We start from the raw sequence: 16,157 nt of genomic DNA, 5'->3' as shown, positions 1-16,157 counted from the left end.
AATGTGGATTTGAGACAAGTTGATGGCCCTGAAGTAGGGCTACCATATAATCAAAACTTCTTTTACTAGCCACCTCTCGATCACTTCCACAGGTAGACAGTAGAATCGAAATACAAAATAATATCTCATTGTTAAAGTGATTTAAGTGTTAAGAAAACTGTGAAGACCTTTTAGTTCGTGTCGTAGAGTTGATTAGTAGTATAGTTCGTTTCAAGGACGTATACCTTTGGCATCATATTCCAAAATTTTACCTGGGATATCACCAAATTGTGAAGTGAAGTACATCATCAATCCACTTTCTCGTACTACATCAGTTTTCCTTGCGACTTTTCGACCAAGTCCTACTTCATTGAGAGAACTTAGTTACTAAAGCTTATTTATTAGGAAATTACCCAACCAAACACTTTATCTAGGGAACTTCAGACCTAGCTGAAAAGGCGAAATGTCGAACCTTAGGATCGTACCTAGATTTTTAGCACTTAATCAGGTGACGATTAAAAACCGTTTAAACCCTAGTTCGAGTTGGTGGTCTAATCGACAAACCTTTGTAACCCGAGTTTTCTTCCATAGCCTGACGAATTCATAGTGGTCTTATGGATGACTTTCTCATCTACCTCGGCAGTGAGACCAAATTCTTCAAACTTGTTTAGAGTATATACGTTTCTTGGGGAAACATGCTCTCAGTGGATGATATTCTTTTCTTCTTCCCAAAAGGGTTTAGTGGAAGAAGGTTGAAATTCTCACAAAGTGTTGTGAAATTCAAGATATCTTCGATCTTGTCGAGTTATCAACAATTTGTTAAGCGATTTTTCGACTATAGTGTCTTTCCTCACTTACAATCGAGGAAAGATGGTTTATTTTGGGATGTTAAATATGAGTAAAGGTTCTGACAACCGAACTGTTGTCTCACTTTACCTTTGTTTTACACCATTTGATGTCATGGATTATTTTGAAATCCACAGTGACGTTTTTCTTGGATGTTTCGGCCGTGTAAAGGCAACGTGGTGGAGTATTGCATATATTTCCCAACATGTAGAACCATCTAAAATGAGCCATCTTATTCATGACTTAGAATCAACATCTACATCTTTGCTTGAAAATGAGATGACACTTCTTTGTGGAGAATGTGTTTAAAATCTTTATCATTCTTAGACCTCTCAAGTATATATTCATTTGGAAAGAATTAGATTTCTGACTGCGACGATGGAAGAACCAAATCAATGTTTACATTTGCACTACCGTTTATTACCCCGATTGTGCAAATGTAATTACTGTTACAGCAGCAAAAGACATTAATTACCTTGAAATACTTTCAGCCTGTACTATTCCATTTTAGTTGGAATCCATGAGCATTGGTTTGATGTTACTTACAAATGATCAAGAATTATATAGTGAAACGTACAAAATATTCTTTTAGCGTATTCTTGAAGTACTCAATGATATGAACGTGTAGGTGCAAGCGGAATTGAAATCAGAACTATGATTAAAGTTTTACGAAGCTACGAATCCGAAAGTATTTTTGAAGAAATCACTATTTTAATTATATTATACTATTTTAAACTACTAAATTGTTATGCCACGTGTGTGTGGTTGAGATGGGAAAAGAAAAGAATCGGGGAGGAGGAGAAACAGAGGAGAAATGATTGGGCAGAGCTACCCAATTGGAGGAGAGAAGTAGATGAGGAACGAATCAGGAGAAGAGGGAGGAAAGCCTGACCAATTAGGAAGGAGAACATGAGGGAAATGAGGGAAGCCAACCCCTTGAACCGTCTTCGACCCGAGTGACCTGGTCCTTGCAACCATTTCCAACGCGATTTTCGACGTTTCTTCAACAATTCAGGACTCTCCACCATCTACAAACATCATCACGCTTCTTGTCCTTCATTTTCCACCCATAACACGATGGGATTTGGGCTGTTTAAAGATGAGCAACGGCGACGACGTCGAGGGTTCTGTGGTGGCTGTGGAGCCAAAAATAATCACAAGGCGACATGTGGATTTTTGGACAAAAGTACCCTTGAGGCATAACGGGATTCCTACACGCGAGCAGCGGGTAATCATCCCTCGACCAAGTCAAAAGTGCCCAAAATAGGTAATGATTCAAAACCTATCTCATCAAATCCCTTCTACAAGGTAACTCCCAAAACCTATTTCATTCCATATATTTTTTTACCTCATTTTCCCTTTTTTAGCTAATTATCTTAATCATTCCATAACTCCCCAAATAATTTCTTTCAAAATATGTTAATTAGTCAATTAATAGATTTATTACCTAATTAATCTATTAATGACTAATTAACCACAATTTACACCAAAAAAGAAAACCTAAATGGCCGGCCATATCCCTATATATAGCTCACCATTCTCTCCCAAAAACGACTCCTAATTCTCTTACTAAAATTCTCTAAAATTCTCATACACTTTCTCTCTAAATTCTAACTTTGGTATCGGAGGTTCTTTGGCCAAAGCCCCCCACCCCCCAATTCATCGTGGGCGCGTAAGGCTCTTGGCCTTGACCAAAGGTGTTAATTGTTTTGTAGGTGCAATTTTGTCCAAGATCAAGGAGGAAGAAATTTGCATCCACAAATTGGTGCTTTCATTGAGAGTTGAAATTCACACTCGTAGAAGACTCTCGCATTAAAAGGTTTTTTCTCTATTTTCTAGTCCACTTGTATTTTTCGTACGTTTTTGTTATTAGAATTTTTTATTTGCAAAGATTCTTTGATAAAACGAAAAAGAGAAATACAATGGCTAGAAATTTAGAAAACTTCATGAGTGAAATTTCCAAAATTCAAGAAATGGGACCGTGATGATCCATGAGACTAAATGTGATCCTAGGGGGAGTGGCACCACCACCACAAGGTTCCACCATGGGAACCACCACAGTGGCCACCCGCGGTGAGGTCCATGGCACCACTACTACGACCCGAGCCGTGCCACCAAAGGAAGCCCAAGTCGTGCCATCCAAAGCTCATGGCACCAAGGCCATGACCCAAGCCATGTCAATCTAAGTCCAACGTGAGCCCAACGCATTGCCAAGCCGAGTCCTAGCCTCGCACCCACGTGTGCCACACGCCAAGCAGCCCACTCTCATGGCCCAACTTGCTCCTACCGAGCAGTCTGCTCTCGTGAGCCAACCTGCTCCTGCAGCCCAGTCTGCTCCCTTGGTCTTCCAAGCGGCCCAAATCGGTCCAAGACTAGTTCAACCGTCCTGGCCCCAAATTTCCGAACCGATGATCAAACCGGGAGCATTTTCACTATATTTTTTTGCAGATTTGACATTTCCCAGCTCAAATCTCGCGCCCAAAGTCTACCACATTTCCACTGCTTAAGGAGAAACATTCCTTCCAAGCTCTTCCAATCCAAATGGTGAACAACACTTGTCTCGACAAGTCATAGAGTTGACGAGCGCCTTAGCACAGCAGACGACCTTGGTGAACCAGCTCTTGCAGCGCACCAAGATGCAACGTGTTCCAAACGAGGTATCCCGAAGAAGGACAAGGGCAAACGAAGAACCTTTCCAACAGTGTCCCGACAAGCAACCACTCGACCAGCCACGAACCGAGGGTTTGGGCAGAGTACACTCCCAATTGGGCCACCGAGATAGCGTATACTCTCGTCTTAGCGCGTGGAGGAACGTGCACTCTCGACTAGGCCCACGGACGAGCATACACTCATGGTTGGGGCCACACTCCAATAATCAACATGAGCAACCTTGCAAGCGAAATGTTCATTCGCGGCTAAGCCCGTAATGAGCATCCTCCATATCACATCGAAGTAGGCAACATGACGAGGGGAGAGAAGCAGTCACTAAATCCGGCTCAAGTTCAACCAGCAGTCTGCGAAATCCCTCGCCTACTATGAATCCACCACATGCACCGTTACCACGGCATAGACGAGCCGAGCACGTAGAAGAGTATCCTAGACCATCAAGTTAAGACTCGGGGCAGCCGAGAGCTTCGCTACACCAACAAAGGTAAATTTAGAATCACGTGATTTCCAATGCAACGAAGTGGCAGACGAGGCTCTACGACGGGACATGACCAACATAAACAGGTCAACCTTCACGGACGAGATCGAGCAAACAGAGCCTCCACGCGAGTTCAGCATGCCACATTTCACATCTTTCAAAAGGGGATAAAGACCTGGAGAGACACCTAAAGCACTACCGAAGCACAATGATCCTTTATTGAAACAACGACAATCTCATGTGCAAGATATTCGCCACCACTCTACAAGGTAAGGTGCAAGATTGGTTCTACACCCTGCCGCCACAATCTATCCGGAGTTTTGACGAACTTTCTTTGGTTTTCATCAAAGAATATTCATCTTATCACTCGGTCAAGAAGAAGTCCGACCACTTGTTCAACGTCAAGAAGAATCCAAAAGAGTCACTTCGCGACTATGTGAAAAGGTTCAAGGTAGAGAAGGCAAAGATAGTCGGATGCAACAACTCAATAGCTAGAGAAGCTTTCCAAAAATGACTTCCAACATGCCACCTGCTATTCGGAAAATTGATCATCAAAGAAGATCTAACTCTAGCAGACTCTTTCGCAAGCATGCACTTTGGGACGAAACTCGCCAATGCACATTCAAAGACTTGAAGAAATACCCTATATCACCTCCTTACTATCCAAATCGGAAGTAGAAGAGGACTTATTCACATGTTTGACGGTATCTGAAGCAGCAATAAGCTCTACCATCATGTGAGAAGAGCTGGGGGCCCGACTACCTGTATTCCACAGTTCAAAAGCTCTCATCGATGCTATCAGAAATTCAAAAGCTAACTTTGGTGATAGTTATTGCAACCTGAAAGCTCAAGTTTTACCTTCAAACACACGCGGTTATCCTCATGACGCATTATTCCGCCCAATCCAAACGCACGACAATAAAGGCGTAGACCCTGGCAAATGCAAAGTTTTTTTACAAACGCAACAACTCGGCCTAAAAGACACACCAAGGGCAAATAAACACTAGAAGGACACACTCGGAAGTAAGTTTTGTCCTCGTCGCCCCAAAAGATTCTACATAGAAGCAATATGTACCAGCAGTTGAGCACTATCTCCTGTTGCGCGTCACACGGCCCTAGCCGACCTTTGCTCCATAATTTAGCTCTAGAATGGTCCAATACCGGAACTTGAGCATCTCCTGTTACGTGTAACATGGCCTTAGCTCCACGACTCCTTACGATGCACCAAAATGCTAAGAAGTTAGTACAAAAGTACGACTGCTGTCAGCGCTACAACCCGATACCAGCACTGCCTGCTAACGAGCTACACCTGCATACGAGTCCTTGGCCATTCATGCAGTGGGCAATCGACCTGGTAGGACTTATGAAGCCTGCTACTGGGGGCAGAGGCATGATGATCGTAGCAACCGACTACTTCACCAAATGGGTAGAAGCAGAGCCCAAGACGACCACAACTGAGACGGACATAGAGCATTTCATATGGAGGAACATCATTTGTCGATTTGGCATCCCACAGTCCATCGTTACTGACAACGACCCACAATTCATGGGCAAAGGTATGGCAAAGTTCTTCTAAAAGTATGGCATCAAGCAGCACATGTCCATGCCGAGATATCCTTAAAGTAATAGGCTGGTCGAAACATCCAACAAGATGATCCTCGACTGCCTCAAGAAATCCCTCACCAACAAGAAGGGAAAATGGCCAGACGAACTCCCCGGATATCTATGGGCATAACGCACCACCAAAAGATGAGCAACCAGTGAGACTCCTTTTTCTTTGGCATTTGGCTCAGAAGTAATCATTTATCCCAATGTCATCAAGTTAAGTATCACCGCTCTACTACCAAGCATTGAGCAGAACAGTAAGGAGATAGCATCAAGTTTAGATCAGGCAAAGGAGAAGTGCGAGCAGACCATCACCCGCATCGTAGCCTACCAACAACAGCTTCTCTCCAGCTATAATAAAAGGGCCAAGATCCGACAGTTCCATATCGAAGATCTAGTCCTAAGAAAAGCCTTCATCATTGCTCATATAGAAGGCTCCAAAAAGATGGATCTCATCTAGGAAGGTCCATACAAGATCAGCAGAGTAGGTGGCAAGAGTAATTACACCATCGCCACCATGAAACGACAAAATGATCGAAAAGCAGTGGAGTGCCTGCAATTTGAGGAAGTACCATGTGTGACCTCCCACTACATCAAAGCCCGAAGACTTAAGTAGCTCAACGGGGACCACCTCACAAGCCGAAGACTATCCAGTTGTTATGCAATTCCTACCTTACAGCTAAGTTCTCGTTCGTTTCACTCGTTTTTCAATGAGGAATTCAGAAGTAATCATAACTTGGCTTGGCTGCATGCTTACAACAACTGGTCACTCCTACACTTCAAAATAAGACTGCGCCCTTCTTACGGACTCATTGCAGGAATTGCACCCCCCGATGGACCAACCATGCTCTTCAATGCAAGAGGGTAAACCAATTCCCCAACACCCATATGGGTTAGCTCTCTAAGACGACAAGAGGATAAACTCTACACTCCGAATATCCAGACGTGGATGAGCCTGGCTATCCTAGTATAACTAGATGCATGATGGCTTACGTCAAGATTCCTAGAAGTAGCCACAATGGTTTTTTTCAAGGCTTGGCTAACTGAAGGATTTTGGGTCTCTTGGGCTAATCCATGGGGAACCGAGCCTTAGAGATGAAGAGGGCACATTACACAGTACATTTGATAGACGGCTACCCTGGAACCCTAAAGCTGCTACCGAATGCACTAAGGTAGCCTACTGTTTCCAGAAGACCGCCTACGGCTTGCCCTTCGAGCAGTAAATCCATGCTAGACTTTTACAACCGCACATTCTTGTGAAAGGTTAAACAACCTAGCATGTATATACGAAGCTTTATCCATTGCCGACATGCTATGTAGTCTATAAGCTTCACCTTTGCCAAACACGGAACAACTTACACCAAGTCCTAAAGTGTTGTGATACTTGCTACGCAACCTATGGAATTGGAGAAAGCCAAGGTTAACAGCGTAGTGGTTACGCAGATTTGTCTACTTCTGTAAGTAAAGCATCCGACTGCCAACCCTATGGCTAACAACTTTGCAAAGTTCTATACCAACACTTATGACTGCATAGACTACGCAGGCCTGTCTGCTTATAGAAAAGTAGCACGCCTGCCACTAGTCTATAAAGTTTAAAGGTTAGGGAATGAACAAAAGAAGCGAAGATGAAAAAAGCGAAGGAATGATGTTTATAAATAACTTGAAAATGCCAAAGGAGTTCAAGAAAAACAAGAGCTACAAGGAAAAACAAAGAAAATCCTAAAGGTTACCTAAAAGACTACACTTCAGCAACTTGGACATCCCACGACTACTCGGTTGCCACACCTTCAGCAACCGCGACGTTTTTAGCAACAGCATCATCCAGCGCTTCACCCCCGGCTGCTCCAACCTAGGCACCAGCATCTCCAGCTACTTTACCAATGAAGGTTTCAAAAGTAAAGTCAAGCAAGTCTTCCGGAGAAATAGACAAGGTCTCGAAACCTCGAGCCCATCCTTCTCACCCTTCAACTGCTTATTCTCCTCAAGCAGACCAACACGGACGCGATGCAACTCATCCACTACTTTCTTCAAACTTTCATTGATCTTCAGTGCACCTTGGAGTTCCAACACTTGGGGTTCAAGCCTATCAACAACTTTCTTGAAGTGGATGACTTTGTTATATGCCGTAATCAACCCTTTATCCTTTGCATAAGCAGGGGAACGAAGCTTAGAAATGGTACAATCAAAATCTTAAATATGTGAAAAATAAGCTGCGGCTGCCACAACCTTTGCCTCCTCCTTGGTAGCCTTGGTATCCTCTTGGTCAAAAAGCATGGACTCGGCTGCTAGAATAGTCGTCTTCTGCATCATTGCAAATAAAGCAGCCTTCTTATACTCGGCCGTATGCTTCGCAAAGGAACTTGGGCGAACAACATTTCTAACGTCATCAACAAACTTAACATAAACGTCTGTGTCTTCAAGCATATCTGGTTTCAAAAGCACAGATCTCAGTAGCCTCCCTAGAAGCAGGCTTAATGGATTTCTCACAACTACCTACGCGAGCAGTCTCTTTCTTCCCAGTAGGCGAATCAGTCTCAACAGCAGAGAGAGTGGGCCTTAGCGCCACTTTAGCATCAAAGTCCACCTTATCGTTTTTCATAATAGCAAGCCTTTTCAAAGGAAAACCGGACTTAGTTACCGACAGACGTCTTGGCACAAACTTTGATATTAGGGGCATGACAAGACCTCTACACTGAACAATACTATTAGCAATCAAATTTGCCATTCTCAACATAACAAGCGTCATAGGCTCAGATCTAGCAGCCTCAATTTTCTTCCCATTAGAAGAAGTCATGTTAATCACAGGCCTCCCGACTGCAGGTGGACCCTCACGAGCAGCGAAAAAAGTCTTCAGTTTTTTCTTAACCAACATCTGCTGAGCAGACAGTAAATATCTCTTCTTTCTACCTTCATTTACAGTAGGCTGCACGACAACGATTAGACTAGCCAAAGTATCCGTCTTGATCCTCTTTACCTTCTATCTCGGTGAATAACCTACATTTCTCCCGACGAAGATAACTAAGCAGCCAACGTTATTCACGGTACTCAGCAGAGGAACTCAACCCATCTGGTTTTTTCCTCATTTTTTCTCCCAGACCAACAGGTAGGAGGCCTGCATGCCCAGCATTCCAGCAGCCCATAAGGCCCTCGACCTCCTCATCTCTCTCAATCGCCGGTTTAGCCCCTGTCAGGTCCAAGAGCCCAAATGACATAAGTCATACGGCTCGCCTATCACTGTGCCCTAGTGCCTCAATCTGCGGCCCCAGCCGCGCAAGCTGCCCTTGGCTCTAGCTAAGCCGAGCAGCCCAAGCAGTGGTGTCTACCTCAACACCTCCTCAGCCCATGCCAAGCAGACTCCTGGCCCCTGCCAAGCCGACTCTTGGCCCCTGCCAGTCGACGTGCCACACCACCCTAACAGCTGCCCCACGACAACACTATCCAAGGAGAAAACAAGGAAAATTAATTTTTTCTTACCTCGGTGTGGCGCGGAGAAGACAAAGAAAGCAACGAAAGACGATCCTTTGCACATGCAAGATGTAGAAGATTGCTAGAGGAGGGGGAACAAATATCATCTAAGTTCTCTCTCTTGTAGGGTAGAAAAAATTGCCCTCCAAAGTTGATTTAATAACCCACTTAAGGTGGACTTAAATAGGCTTTGAGAGAAATTTATTTCCATTTCCTAAAAGGATCTATTTTCCTATTAAAAGGGGAATCTACATCAAAATAAGAAACAGTCATACGTTTCCTAAAGTAAGAAGATCTCTACACCTGCTGTCATTTCCTACAAGCAGCCCAACAGGTGTGGGGGCATTTGTGGAGCCAAAAATAATCACAAGGTGACATGTGGATTTTTGGAAAAAAGATGACAAAAGTACCCTTGAGGCGTAACGGGATTCCTACACGTGAGCAGCGGGTAATCATCCCTCAACCAAGTCAAAAGTGCCTAAAATAGGTAACGATTCAAAACCTATCTCATCAAATCCCTTCTACAAGGTAACTCCCAAAACCTATTTCATTCCATAATCAATTAGCTAATTATCTTAATCATTCCATAAGTCCCTAAATAATTTCTTTCAAAATATGTTAATTAGTCAATTAATAGATTTATCACCTAATTAATCTAGTAATGACTAATTAACCACAATTTACACCCAAAAAATACCTAAATGGCTGGCCATATCCCTATATATAGCTCACCATTCTCTCCCAAAAATGACTCCCAATTCTCTTGCTAAAATTCTCTAAATTCTCAAACACTTTCTCTCTAAATTCTAACTTTGGCATCGGAGGTTCTTCGACCAAAGTGCCCCCTATTCATCATGGGCGCGTGAGGCTCTTGGCCTTGACCAAAGGTGTTAATTGTTTTGTTGGCGCAATTTTGTCCAAGATCAAGGAGGAAGAAATTTGCATCTACAGCGGCGAACCACCATTTTTGAAGCAAACCCGTCGATCTCCATCGCCATTAGACTCCCTTTGAGCTTTCAAACAAAGCCCAATCAGTTGTAGAGGCGGTGAAGCACCAAAGAAGTCGAATCAAGAATTGCCTATTCTAGGGTTCCGGCCGGTTCATGGTAATTTGAAGCTTTTCCCAGCCAAATTGGACTTGGCCACAGGTATAAAACTTGCTCTACTCGTTGAGATCTTCATTCCTATAAAATTTGAGAATTTTTGGAATTAGTTCAATTTTCCGGCGAATCGGGGCAGCTAACAGCCTCGTGCAGCGGCGGGGGCCCAACGCTGCTCTTTTGAGTTAAATTTGATGTTCTAATGTCAATTTAATAACCATTTGTTATATTTTGATAGTTTGAACCTAGTATGGAATGCTACGTCACTTAACCATTTTATGAATCGACGATTCAACCGTTAGATCGTCAGCAAACTTTAATACATTATAGTACGTAATATTTGAGGATATTAAAAACTTACGAATCGGGAATCCAACATACAGATCTTCTCGAATTGGATTTGTAAGTTTGTAAAATAAAACATTGATCGTCATTTAATTTTAGCTATTGGCGTAGACCCAATCATTGGATCGTTCCGAAATTTTAGAATATTGTTCTAGAAGATAAATAGACCTTTAGGAAGTTATGGATAGGAAATCCGAGTTACAGATCTTCCAGATCGAGTTACGTAAGGTTATGGACCCTACTGTCGATCTTTGACCGACGTTGACTTTTGGTTAATGGGTTTCAAATCATTATAGAACGTCCTTGGGGATGTGTTTTATGTAAGTTATGTGTTCAATGCATAAGAATTATGAGATGTGATTTGATATCTGTTCTAGGCATCGATCGTTCGTGATGCCTCGATATTCGTGCTAGGGAGTTATAGCGTGGACTTTAAGTGAATGGGTCTTTTTCTTTTTATAGTGTGTGTGTGTGTGTGTGTGTGTGTGTGTGTGTGTGTGATTGATAGTTTCCATTTATGCGTTTGAAAAAGAATTTCTTACATATGCCTGGATTAGACTAAAGTTTATAAGAATTAGCGAAATGACGGAATTTATGAAATATGCTACATCCTGTGGGATACACAGGTATGCTTATGATCTTTAATGCCATGATTATACCAATAGGCAACTTCGACACTGTCATACAGGTTGCAATAGGCAACTCCGACACTGTCGTACAAGTTGGCAACTCCGACACTGTCCTATAGGATGCCTAACACTGTCGTACAGGTTGCAATAGGCAACTCTGACACTGTCGTACTGGTTGGCAACTCCAACACTGCCGTACAGGTTACAATAGGCAACTTCGCAACTCTAGCATTGTCGTATAGGTTGCAATAGGCAACTCCGACACTGTCATACAAGTTGCCTGACACTATCGTACATGTTGCAAAGGTGACTCCAACTAGTGTGCTAGCATAGGTTGTTGAGCACCTGATTTTACTTATATTACTGTTGAGATTTTGTGATTTTGGGATGTCATGCCTTATTTACGTTTTGCAGGTTACGAGAAGTTTTTGCATACTATACGTAGTACGTATATTTTAGAGAGTATACATGTTTTATGGCAAGGGGTTATAACGTTTTCAAAGATTTTTATTATAAGTTTTTCAGGCCTACTCACCTCTGTTTTTCGCCTCTCCACATTTTAGTACCTGAGCTTTTATATCGACAAGGATTCTTGGCAAATCTTGGTGTAGGCAATTTCCTTCGATGGTATAATTCTCAACCTATCTTACTGTACTGTACTTATGCTCTGACATCACGTGTGAAATGGGTTCATTCCCGCTCATAGTGCACTCTTATATTTAGGCACTTTTACGTTTAAATTTATTCACATTTTCCATATCACTACACTTTATGGCTTCATCACCTTCCAGATGTCGGCCATCACAGTTCGATTCGGAGTCCTAGTGGTCATTCTGGGTCAGGGTGTGTCAAAATTTGCAACACATATGACGTGTCACTAATAAGAAATAAGCATGTTAATCAATATTTAAGTAATAATCCAATCATTAACAATTAAATTATATAGTTTACAAAATTTGGTTGAAAAATTTAGTATCCCTAGCATTAGCCTTCAAGAAAATAATGGATGCATGTCTCATTCATTGCCTATATATATCAACTAAAGATTCAAAAATATGATTATTTTTTTAGTCCATGTTGACAAGGTTAGTAAATAAGAAAAAACACCTCACGAGTTATATAAAAACACTTTAAAAGTTCACATAGAAGGGAAACAAAACTCGTCATCTATGTACTTCTAAGCCCGGGGTTTTTGGGTTCTCTTCTCTCAATACAAAATAAATTAGTTTTTTTTCATGCCTAAATTATTGAGTTTGAAGTGCTTTTCTAAGTATAATTTTATCGAAGTCTTACGTGTGAAAACAAATAATTTTTCTTATATGAAGTTATGGCACATTTTTTTGGTCGCCCCAAGCCTCAAAACTCTTAGGACTGACCCTAGATTGAATAGCACTATCATATATCTTCTTCACACACGTGAACACATACACAAGGACATGTATATGTACACACGCAAGTGCACATGCACACACAGACACACACACGCTAAGTTTTGCATATAAGTTTCATTGTTTGCAGATGGAATGCTCTCAAACTAGAAACAAGCAATCCAAATCGAACTCGATTCGCTTGCGAAACGTAAGGTGTCTAGATTGGTAGCTCCTACTCCTTCACATGTGAAGTCCGTTGGCTACAAGTGGGTTTTTGTTCAGATGCGTAATAAGAATAACGAAATTATGCATTACAAAGCTCGTCTTGTTGCGCAAGGCTTCTCACAACGCCTCAGGATTAACTATGATGAAACGTATTTCACTCATTATTGTTATGATTACTTTTCGCTACCTTATCAATTTGGTAGTTTTCGAAAAACTATGTACGCAGCTAATGGACGTAGTAACTGCATATCTCTATGGGAATCTTAATACGGAAATTTATATGAAAGTTCCCAAATGACTTACTTTGACTAGATTAAATAGTTCCAAACCTAGGAATACGTTCTCAATTCGGCTGAGGCACTCACTCTACGCTTTGAAGCAATCCTGAAGAATGTGGTATAACCGTTTGAGTGAGTATTTGACTAGCCAGGGATATGTGAACAACAAAATATGCCTTTGCGTGTTCATTAAAAAGTCACATTCCGTTTTTGCAATTGTTGCAGTTTATGTTGACGACATGAACCTCATCAAAACTCCTGAAAACCTCAAGAGAATTGTCATGCAATTGAAGTCGGAATTTGAGATGAAGGATCTAGGAAAGACTTTAGTCTCAAGATACAACACCATTCGGATGGAATTAGTAAATCAATCAAACTGCACCCAAAAGGTGTTGCGATGCTTTAACGAGGATAAAGTGAAGCCTTCAAGTACTTATATGGTCGTTCAATCGCTAGATGCAAAATGAGATATCTTCCGTCTAAAGGATGATGAAAAAGAGATTTTAAAACCTGAAGTTCCTTATCTAAGTGTGATACACGTTTTTCTGTACTTAGCTCAATGTATTAGACTTGACATCTCCTTCCCTGTTAATCTTTTGGTAAGATACAGTAATGCACCGACACATAGACACTGGACTAGTGTTAAAAACATCTTCCGTTACCTTAAGGGTACTACAAATCTAGGCCTGCTTTGTCCCTACAGATCCTCGAGTGATGTCGCAACCCCTCTTGGTTCTCAAGTCGATTCTTGCCTTGTTGGTTATACCGATGCATGTTGCTTATCTGACCAGCACAAGGTGCACTCCCAAACGGGTTACGTCTTTACCATTGGAGGCATCGCAATATCTTTACCATTGGAGGCCACTTCATCAAACCATGCTAAAATATTTTCCTTGCATGAAGCTACTCGGGAATATTTCTGGTTGAGAGTAGTTGTGGGCTATATACGAAGTTCTTACTATCTTTACCCCATCGTTGACGTCCCCACGATGATCTATAAAGATAACGCAGCATGCATCAAACAACTCAAGAAGGGTTATATCAAAAGAGACAACACCAAGCACATTGCGCATAATTTCTTCTTTTCACATCAATAACAAAAGCATCAGAAGATTAACGTCACTCAAATCCGTTCACAAGACAACTTGGCGGACCTCTTCACCAAATCACTCTCGAATGCGACATTTCAGAAGCTTGTTCAAGGAATAGGTATACATAAACTTTCTTGAGTTGTAACATTGTTAGTTCTTTGGAATTATGTCAAACTCAGGGGGAGTATCCTGAAGTATACTAGCTTGACCTTAATGTATTCTTTTTCCCTACGATTAGGAGAATTTTTCCCTTTGGGTTTTGCTACCTAACAAGGTTTTGACGGGGTACCCACCTTGGGTTGATTATATCCTTGATGACGTACCGTAGACATTTTATTTGACTTTGCATTTTCTTATGCACTTTTTATTAGACTATGGGTTTTGTCCCTACTCGGGTTTTACCATATCCCATTGGGTTTTTTTGTGAGACTTAGTTCAATATGAAAATTCTTACCTTGTTTGAGATTAGTGTGTTCCCAGAATCAATGCCAATGAGTCGACTTCCTCAACTCTACATGATGTTGAATCTACTTGAGTACACACTCAAGGGGGAGTGTTATAAACATTGTATTAAAGTGTGATTATGTAAATCCTAACTAGTTATTCTTCCCTATTAGGACTTGTATTCCTTGGAGGAGAAGGATTCTTCCTTCCCTTATTACTATAAATAAAGGCATTGCGTAGGGGGAATAACCCATCCTTTACACAATCCTACAAACACATCTCTCTCCCTACTCTCTCTCTTTGCCGCGCCTCCCATCTCTCCCTGTCAGATTAAAATAGGCCACAAAAAACTCAGCCTATTCCTCCCCTTAGTGTAGATAATATCATTTATTCAAAAAAAAAATCAAACTAAACTTACTCATTTTCTAAAACAACATTCTCTCTTCATTTTCTCCTTGCTCAAGGGTCCACCCTTGAATTTTAATATTTAACATGTGAATAGTTGCACTCTAATTTTAAAGAGTGACCGTTTATTTTGTTATAATTGAAGATGTGTTATAAATAGGCATAAGTTTGAGAGATAACATTTGCTACGGACAAAAGCGAAGCTGGTGCAATGTATCACACTATTTATTTTCGTAATTATAACACAAAAAGATTGCAGGTAAAGAGAGGAAGGAAGAGATATTGATATTATTGGTTTCCACATATTTTTCTTTTCTGTGTGTTGTGATCATACATGAAATGCTTCTTATATAGAGTCATATCTGTGAAGAATCACCAAAGTGAAATGAGTGCCTTTTGAAAAACATCATACAACAACAACAATGCTAATATTTTTAAGTCTTCCTCACTTTTCATCTTTGGCTAAAAACATGTGGGCATTCACTCCCACAACTTTTATAACGCTCCCCCTTGGATGCCCACATATCAACATCAGTTACCTTGTTAAAACCTTGTTTGGAAAAACCCAATGGGAAAAAAATCTTAGTGAAGGAACAATAGTACAACTTTGCTTGGATTGTTGGTATAGTGTTAAGTATGCTTATGTTGCCTCATGAAAACCTTGATAGGAAAAACCTGGTGGGAAAAATCCTAGTTCAAGGAAAAAGAGTACAACATGCATGTATCATGGATGCTCCCCCCAATATGTATCTCCCCCTGATTCTGCATTCTTCAAATTTAACTAATTGGTAAGCTGACATAACTCAAGACCATACACTAGCTTTTGAAACGTGCACTTTGGTAGAGATTTGGTGAATAGGTCTGCCAGATTTTCATTGGAATGGATTTGTCTGACTTCAATAACTTTAGCCTTTTGAAGCTCATGTGCACTGAAAAACTTTGGAGATATGTGTTTAGTCTTATCGCCCTTGATGAATCCTTTCTTCATTTGGGCAACACACGCTGCATTAACTTCATGAATGACAGTTCACATGAAGGTAGATCATGTCTTTGAAGGTAGATCACGTGAATTCTAGATGTGGTGGATCATTGATCTTAACCAAGTACATTCACGACTGGCTTCATATAAAGCAAGTATTTTTAAGTGATTGGAAGATGTAGCAACTAATGGTTGCTTCGTTGAGCGCCATGAAATTGCTATATTTCCATAACTGAACACATATCCAGTTT

The sequence above is a fragment of a genome, unplaced genomic scaffold (assembly GCF_019419815.1).
Source record: "Pyrus x bretschneideri cultivar Hongxiangsu unplaced genomic scaffold, Pyrus_bretschneideri_v1 Contig8, whole genome shotgun sequence".
Classification (NCBI taxonomy): Eukaryota; Viridiplantae; Streptophyta; class Magnoliopsida; order Rosales; family Rosaceae; genus Pyrus; species Pyrus x bretschneideri.
Note: the sequence above shows the minus strand (reverse complement) of the source record.